The sequence below is a fragment of the Chiloscyllium plagiosum genome, chromosome 48 (genome assembly GCF_004010195.1).
Source record: "Chiloscyllium plagiosum isolate BGI_BamShark_2017 chromosome 48, ASM401019v2, whole genome shotgun sequence".
Classification (NCBI taxonomy): domain Eukaryota; kingdom Metazoa; phylum Chordata; class Chondrichthyes; order Orectolobiformes; family Hemiscylliidae; genus Chiloscyllium; species Chiloscyllium plagiosum.
Genome location: NC_057757.1, coordinates 4,139,111 through 4,148,726, shown reverse-complemented (window position 1 = coordinate 4,148,726; position 9,616 = coordinate 4,139,111).

Here is a 9,616-nt window from a genome sequence, read left to right as displayed (position 1 = left end):
TGGATAAAGGAAGAAACAGAAGGTTGGAAAACAATGGTGGAAGCGAAGCAGGAAGACTGGAAGAGAGCGAATGAGGAAGTACACAGGGAGAAAATGGAGGGAGGGAAAAATGCAGACAGAAAGGAGAATGAAAGAGGAGATGGGCAGAGAGAAAGAGAGAAGGAAAGGGGATAATAGAAGGACAGAAAGCAAGAGAAAGAGAAATGCTGGGAGGAAGTAGGATTGACTGACAAGAGATGGATAGAGAGAAGGAGAGAGACAGAGAGAGACAGAGAGAGAGAGAGAGAAGAGCGGCACCTTCAACTATCAGTGAAGCTCTCAGAGGTAGCTCAGTCCCTGCTGAGAGTCAGAGGGCATGGAAACAGACCCTTCGGCCCAATTCCTCCATGCCAACTGGGATTCCTAGTCCCGGTTGAACTAGTCCCATTTGCCAGCATTTGGCCCATATCCCTCTAAACCCTTCCTATTCATCTACCCATCCAGATGCCCTTTAAATGTTGTAATTGTACCTGCCTCCACCAATTCCTTTGGCAGCTCGTTCCATACACACAGCATCCTCTCCATGAAAAACCTGCCCCTCGGGTCCTTTTAATTTTTCTCCTCTCATCTTAAACCTACGGCCTCTAGTTTTGAAATCCCCTACCGTGGGGAAAAGACCTTGGCTTTTCACCCTATTCTTGCCCCTCATGATTTTATAAGCCTCTATAAGGTTTCCCCTCAGCCTCTGATGCTTCAGTGAAAGATGTCCCAGTCTTTCCTTATAACTCAAAGCCCCCCAGTCTTGGTAATATCCTTGTAAATGCTTTTTATTCCCCCTTTTGATGTTTAATAATAGCCTGCTTATAGCAGGGTGAAGGGGGTGCTATGAAGTGCTCCAAATGTGGCCTCACCAATGTCTTCCATAGTGTTCCCAACTCCTGTACTCAATGCTCTGACTGATGATGGTAAGCATGCTAAATGCCCTCTTCACTCCTCTGCCTATTTGTGATGCCACTTTCACGGTACCATGTACCTGCACACCTAGGTCTCCCTGTTCAACGGCACAACCCAGGGCACTGAGTAAGTCCTGCCCTGGTTTTTCTCACTAAAATGCAACGTCTGAATTCAACCCCGTTTAGACCGTAAGACGTAGGAGCAGAAATTAGGCCATTCAGCCCATTCGGTCTGCTCTGCCATTCAATCATGGCTGATACGTTCCTCAACCCCAATCTCCCGCTTTCTCCCCATAACCCTTAATCCCTTTGATATTCAAGAACTTATCTTTCTCCATCTTAAGTACACTCAATAACCTGACCTACACAGCCTTCTGTGGCAATGAATCCCATAGATTCACCACTCTCTGGCTGACGAAGTTTCCTCTGACTGCCCTCCTAAAGGGCCTTCCCTTTACTTTAAGGATGCGCCCTCGGGTCCTCCTGCCAATGGAAAATCTTCCCAATGTCCGTTCTGTCCAGTATTCTGTAAGTTCAGACCCTTCGGTCCAACTCATCCATGCTGACCAGACATCCCAACCTAATCTAGTCCCATTTGCCAGCACTTGGCTCATATCCCTCTTAACCCCTCCTATTCATATACCCATCCAGGTGCCCTTTAAATGTTGGAATTGTACCAGCCTCCACCACTTCCTCTGGCAGCTCATTCCATACACGCACCGCCCTCTGTGTGAGAAAGTTAACCCTTATGTCCCTTTTCTATCTTTCCTCTCTCACCGTAAACTTATGCCCTCTAGTTCTGGAGCCCCACCCCAGGGAAAAGACCATGCCCCCCCATGATTTTATAAACCTCTGTAAGGTCACCCCTCAGCCTCCGACGCTCCAGGGAAAATAGCCACAGCTTATTCAGCCTCTCCCTTTAGTTCAAACCCTCCAACCCTGGCACCATCCTTGGAAATCTTATTTGCCATCCCTCGGCATCGTTCACCTTTCCGTCCCAGCTGGTGGGAGATTCCCTTTCTCCGGTGGGGAAGAGAAACCCGGTGATGCCCCTTGCAGTCGAGCAGCCAGGGGAAATTGCTCACCTGGAGTGACGGTCAGCTTGACGTCAGTGCAGACGCTGGAAGCAGGGGGCCTCTGCGTGATCACGTGGCACTCGTAATCCCCGGTGTCGTTGAGTGAGAGGTGGGTGAGGCGCAGCGACACGTCTTTCGCCTCGAACCAATTGGCCAACAGCGAGGTGCGCCCTGCAAACTCTCTGTCCTGGCCCATGTTCTCCCTGTTCATCTCATACACGTGGACCACCAGCGGGCTGCCGTGCTCGGCCTTCTTCTGCCACAGTGCCCGCCGCGTCTCGGGCGCCGAACCCGTCCAATTGAAGGCACACGGCATCGTCACCGTCCCTCCGACACTCGCGGTCAGCTCTTCGACCCTTGGAGTGCAGCTCAGTGGCACTGGGCAGAAGCAGAATTTAAAATGAAGGCACTCGCGGTTCTCAGAAGCAAACAAGCTGAAAGGGTTCGGACAGGATGCTGCCGGGGTCTGGAGGGTTTGAGTTATAGAGAGGGGACGGATAGAATCATACAATTCCTATAGTGTGGAAACAGGCCCTTCAGCCCAACATGTCCACATGGACCCTCCGAAGAGTAACCCACCCAGACCCATTCCCCTCCCCAATTACTCTACATTCCCCCTGACTAGTACACCATACCTACACACCCCTGAACACTATTCAGCATGGCTGATTCACCCTAACCTGCACATAGAGATGTACAGCACGGAAACAGACCCTTCAGTCCAATGCTGACCAGATATCCTAACCTAATCTTGTTCCATTTGCCAGCACTTGGCCCATATCCCTCTAAACCCTTCCTATTCATATACCCATCCAGATGCCTTTTAAATGTTGTCATTGTACCAGCCTCCACCACATCCTCTGGCAGCTCATTCCATACACGCACCACCCTCTGTGTGAAGAAGTTGCCCCTTAGGTCCCTTTTATATCCTTTCCCCTCTCACCCTGAACCTATGCCCTCTCGTTCTAGACTCCCCCACCTCAGGGAAAATGACCTTGTCTGTTTACCTTATCCATCCACGTAGACATGGGGAGAATGTGCAAACTCCACACAGACAGTCACCTGAAACTGGAATTGAAGCTGGGTCCCTAACGCTGTAAGGCGGCAGTGCTACCCACTGAGTCACTGTGCCACCCCATTCATCTTATTTGTACATCTTTGAATTGTGGGAGGAAGCCAGAGCATCCAGAAGAAACTCAGGCAGACACGGGAGAATGTGCAAATTCCACACAGACAGGATAGGCTGGGGTTGTTTTTCCTGGAGTGTTAGAGGCTGAGGCGTGATTTTATGGAAGTTTATAAACTCTTGAGGGGCATGGATAGGGTGAATAGACAAGGTCTTTTCCCCAATGTTGCCGAGTCCAAAACTAGAGGGCAGAGGTTTAAGGTGACAGGGGAAAGATCCAAAAGAGACCTACGGGGCAACTTTTACCTGCAGAGGGTGGTGCATATATGGAACGAGCTGCCAGAGGAAATGGTGGAGGCTGGCACAATTACAACATTTAAAAGGCACCTGGATGGGTATACGAATAGGAAGGGTTTAGAGGGACATGGGCCAAGCGCTGGCAAATGGAACTGGATTAATTTAGAATCTGGTCGGCATGGATGGTTTGAATCGAAGGGTCTGTTTCTGTGCTGTATGACTCAATTTGCTTGGCAACAATGTACTGAACCATCTCAGGACTGGGGGATAGTTATCGATGACAGAGATATTTCTGTCTGCTTACGCTGTGCGATTGGGTTCGCCAGTAAATGAGCAACTTTTAGCTGGGAATAAGTTACAGAGAGAGAGAGGTGGAAGTGTTCATATCATTCCAGCTCAGGAGCAGTCTTTCTGTTCTCTGCAGTAAAAAGGCACTGCGTAACTGAACAAAAATTGGCTTTCTTTCCCCTGCCATAGTAACTGAGAGCTGTGACTTTTACCTGATAAGTCACAGGCTCTTTACGAGTGAACAGGTCAGTCTATATCTCTTATGGATTACTGGAAGCATCCAGAGAAAGATGACTAAAGTACTATGCTAGCCAGCAGAAGAGTTAGAAAGATCATCTCAACAATAGAACTTGGAACAGCGATGACTGAACTGTCCTTTTAGTCTTTCACCTCTATCCTAACCTAATTTACCATGTGTGTGTGTGCGCGTGTCTATGCATTTGTGTGTTTGTGTGCGTGTGTGTGTCTGCGTGTGTGTGTCTGTGTATGTGCGTGCACATGTGTGTGTGTGTATGCATTTGCGTGTGTCTGTCAGTGTGTCTGTGTGTGAAAGGAGGGATTTATTATAGGTTTAATTGGTATTGTTATGTCATTCACAATAATTGTATATAGTTTATATAATCCTGACAGTCTATAACTCTTTACCTGTAGCTAAAATCTACTTACTGACACTAAACAGTAATTCTAGTTTGCTCATAGAAACCGAATCTATTTAACTGGGTCTGAAAGTCAGGTAAATTTGAGAACTTTGTGAATTTTATTTAAAAAGGACTAACTTTTGTGACAAATCTGGAATACCAAAGTTTCATTTCCAGCTGGCTATCCCAGTGAGATGTGAGAAATTATTAACACTCTCACACACATTCAAATGCACTCTCCCTCGCATATTAACACTTGGCTGGCGAACCATTGTTGTTTGATGAATAAACTCATTCTGTTCATGAATGCTCCTCAGGGAAGGAAATCTGCCATCCTTACCCAGTCTGGCCTACACGTGGCTCCAAACAGCCAATGCGATCGCCTCTTAGCTGCCCTCTGAAATGGCCAACTCAGTTTTGGTCATAAAGTCTCGGAAAGGGAATGAAACTGACCAAGCACTGACCCTAGGCACCAGAAAAGACAAAAGCAGAAACAGTCCCACCGACCCTGCAAAGTCCTCCCTATTATTGGGGTCTAGTGCCAAATGGGGAGAGCTGCCTCACAGACTAGTCAAGCAACAGCCTGACACAGTCATACTCACAGGTTCAAGTTGTAAGTTTGCTTGCTGAGCTGGTGGGTTTGTCTTCAGATGGTCCATTACCATGCTAGGTAACGTCATCAGTCAGCCTCGTGTGAAGTGCTGGTGTTCTGTCCTGCTTCCTATTTATGTGTATTGATGGATGATATCATTTACGGTTCTTTTTCTCAGAGGTTGGCAAATGGGGTCCAAATCGATGCGTTGATTGATGGAGTTCCGGTTTGAGTGCCAGGTCTCTGGGAATTCCTGTGTGTGTCGCTGCTTAGCCTGTCCCAGGCTGGATGTGTTGTCTCAGTTGAAAATTAACACATCAATTTGGACCCCATTTACCAACCGCTGATGTCACCCATCTTAACAGACCAAGACACAGAAATAGAAAGCGGGACAGAACATCAGTGCTTCACCAGAGGCTCACTGATGATGTTTCCTACCATGGTGACGAAACATCTGAAAACAAACTGATCAGCTTAGTGAGCACAATAGGATACAGTTGGGAGGGAGTTGGCCTGGGAGTCCTCAAATGCTTTCTTCATTATCCTATCTACCTGTGACTCTACTTTCAAGGAACTATGAACCTGTCTCTTGGTTCAACAACATTCCCTAGGATCCTACCATTAAGTCTTGCCCTGATTTGCCTTTCCAAAATGCAGCACCTCACACTTATCTAAATTAAACTCCATCTACCACTCCTCAGCCCATTGGCCCATCTGATCAAAGTCCCATTGTACTCTGAGGTAATCTTCTTCGTTGTCCACCACACCAACAACTTTGGTGTCATCTGCAAACTTACGAACCATACCTCTTATGTTCACATCCAAATCATTTCCATTAGTTGTGGACAATATGACCTAGCTATCCCTGACCCCATCCTCATTTGGTAGACTACTTAGCACAGGGAAGATGGTTGTGATTGTTGGGGGGGGGGAGGTCAGTCATCTCAGTTCCAGGCGATCTCTGGAGGAGCTCCTCAGAGTAAACATATTTCATTACCTGCTCGTATATGTTATGACACACCTCTGGAGCAGGTGGGACTTGAACTAATTCCTGGCTGTGAGATAGGGATGCTACCAATGAGCCACAAGACTCCTGGCTCCTCAGGGTAGTGTTTTAGGCCCAACCATCTTCAGGTGCCTCATCAATGACCTTCCCACCTTCACAAGGGATTTTCACTGATGATTGCACAATGTTCAGCACCATTTGCGACTCTTGAGACACTGAAACAGTCCATATCTAAATGCAACAAGATCTGCACAATTTCCAAGCTTGGGGTGACAAGTGACATTCGTGCCACACAAATGCCAGTCTACGACCATCTCCAATAAGAGACAATCTAACCACTGCTCCTTGACATTCAACTTTGTTACCTTCACTGAATCCCCAACTATCAACATCATTGGAGTTACCACTGACCAGAAACTCAACTAGACTTGCCACATAAATATAACGGCTTCAAGAGCAGGTCAGGGGCTTGGAATCCTGTAGTGAGTAACTCATCTCCTGACTCCCCAAAGCCTGTCCACCTTCGACAAGGCACAGGTCAGGAATGTGAGTATGGGGGCAGCTCCAACAACACCATCCAGGACAAAGCAGCCTGCTTGATTGGCACCATGTCAACAAGAATTTACTGCTCCCCACTCCCCCATCCCACAAACAACAGGAGTGACACGGTGGCTCAGTGGCTAGCACTGTTGCTTCACAACACCAGGGACCCAGGGTCAATTCCATCCTCAGGCACACTGTGTGGAGTTTGCATGTTCTCCCCATATCTGTGTGGGTTCCCTTCAGAGATTCTGGTTTCCTCCCACAGTTCAAAGATGTACAGGATTGGTGACTTGGCCAAACTAATTCACCTAACCCCCAGTAACTGGGGAAGGAGTCGTTGATGCAAAGGATAGGATATGCAGGGTTTGTTTTATGGGGTGGGAAATACAGAGGAACCTCGATTATCTGAATTTTGGAATATCCAAAGAAGATCTCAAGATCCCAATAGAAACATTACATCAAAGAGATGTTTTAACAGTGTTCTCATCTTTTGTTTACAGTGATTAACAATGAACCCAGCTTACTGAAATGCTGCTGAGAACAGTCCTGGACGTCGATGGGAGCCCAGGCACCATATCCAAATGACTGACCTCCCACTCTCTCTCTGACCCCCTCCCCCCATCCCGACACTTTCCCTGGAGCTCTACACAGGAGTGAACCCTAAACCCCCCCCTTTCCCAGAAAATCTCTCCAACATTGTCCTGTACAGGGCAAAGGTGGAGCCTGTCAAAATGTTGCAGTAAAAAGTTGTGTGTGTGTGTGTCTGTGTCTGCGTGTGTGCGTGTGTGTGCGCGCACACGTGTGTATTGTGCCTGTGTGTGTGTCTGTGTGTGCTCACACACGTATATTGTGCCTGTGTGTGTGTTATCTTGAGACTCACCCCCAAAAGGCAGCAGCTGTCTTACTGTTGTTGTCCAGACCGGGCTGCCCCAGAGGGGGATTGGGTAAGGGGTGGGAGGGTGTTCAGTGGGAGGGGGTGGATGGGGACCGGGGTTGGGGGAAGCAGATGGGGGGAGATGGATGGGGGTGAGTTTGGGGGGAGCAGAGAGGGGTGGACAGGGGACGATGTTGGGGGGGCACAGGATGGGAGTGAGGGCTCGCGTGCGATGTGCTGCTGCCTCGTCTCCTGAACATGGAGCGGACTGAGCAAGTGCTCGCTGTGACAATCCCATTGAACTGATGGGGGGTGCAGTGGGAGGCTTCAGCAATGCTGCTGGTCCCTTACACACACGTGTGTGTCTGCTCAGAAACAAACCCTGAGACAGAGAGAGGGAGCAAGGCAGGCAGAGCGAGGACAAAAAATTCCAAGCCTCAGAGGAGAGGCATTAAATCAATTAACCGAATAATCAATTATCTGAATGAAATATTGCCCACCCATCTTGTTCGGATAACCGAGGGTCCTCTGTATTTGGAGGAACATGGCTGTGGTTACTGTACCTCTATAGCATGCCCATTCAATGTAGCAGTGACACTGCATCAGTTGGATTTTGAGAGAGTGATGGATAATATGGTTCAGCAGTAGGTTGGAATGAAAGCACGATCAGATCAATCATGACCTGTTCAAAGGGGCGCACGTTCAATAACTTCCGACACCTGCTTATCCTTATGGTGCAACGAACAACAGTGCATGTCCGAACATGCCAGGCTTTGACTGAGCAGGGCAGCAGGGAGGGCCAGCAATGAAACACTTACCCTTTGCCCAGCACAGAGCAACTGTCATCAGCAGGAGGAGGAGCGAGAGCCTCTGCAAGGCCATTCTGATGAGTCCAACCTGGTGGAGACAGACACTGGCGACAGTTCAATGCAATTCCAATCGACAGATCGTGGGGAGGTACCAACATTGACAACATGAAGATTGCTCAGACTGCCTGATTGGGAGGGCAGGGTGTGTTCATGAGCTTTACTCTGTATTTAACCCCATGTTGTCCCTGTCCCGGGAGTGTTTGATGGGGGACAGTGTAGAGGGACCTTTACTCTGTATTTAACCCCATGCTGTCCCTGTCCTGGGAGTGTTTGATAGGGGACAGTGTAGAGAGAGCTTTACTCTGTATCTAACCCCATGTTGTCCCTGTCTTGGGAGTGTTTGATGGGGACAGTGTAGAATGAGCTTTACTCTGTATCTAACCCCGTGCTGTCCCTGTCCTGGGATGGGGACAGTGTAGAGGAAGCTTTACTCTGTATCTAACCATGTGCTGTGCTTGTCTTGGGAGTGTTTGATGGGGGACAGTGTAGAGGGAGCTTTACTCTGTATCTAACCATGGTGCTGTCCTTGTCCTGGGAGTGTTTGATGGGGGACAATGTAGAGGAAGCTTTACTCTGTAGCTAACCCTGTGCTGTCCATATCCTGGGATGGGGATAATGTAGAAGCAGTTTTACTCTGTATCTAACCCCGTGCTGTCCCTGTCCTGGGAATGTTTGATTGGGGAGACAGTGGAGAGGGAGCTTTACTCTGTATCTAACCCCGTGCTGCCGCTGTTTTGGGAGTGTTTGATGGAGGACAGTACAGAGGGAGCTTTAATTTCAGCTTAAAACAGGGAACTGACATTGGAAAGGCCGATAGCCAGGGAATGATTGGGCAGGAGGGAGTGACTGAGTTTATCTTTTGCTGAAACATATTCCTGGCTTGCTCTGGCATTGCAAAGTAGTGGTGTTGATATTAATGGGACTGCAGTGCTGCGGAATAGACAGAGATCACTCGATCACTCACTCACCGGGGTCCCTCAGATGTATGTGTGTTCACTCTCAGAGGATCGGGCAATGTTGCGAGAAGGGGGGGAACAGGACGGTTTGTGTTTCTTCAATGTTTCACAGACTCTGGAATCTGCGCCCTCCCCCCAGCTCCCAAGAACTGCAGCAATATTAGACCCTGCAATCTGGCTGCAGCACTCAGCCTGTATTTCAAAACAAACCCGCAGCCTTCCTGCAAAAGCACTCTCGGGTCTCTGTCCCTCCGCCCCACCCCACAGTCCCCAACACCAACCCCAAACCACCCCCTGACCCCCCACCGTGTGTGTGTGTGTCTCTCTCTCTCTCTCTCTCTCTATCCTCCCCCACATCACTCCATCCTCTCTCTAGTCCTTTGTCTCTTCAACTCAGGTCTTTCCTTACACACACACAC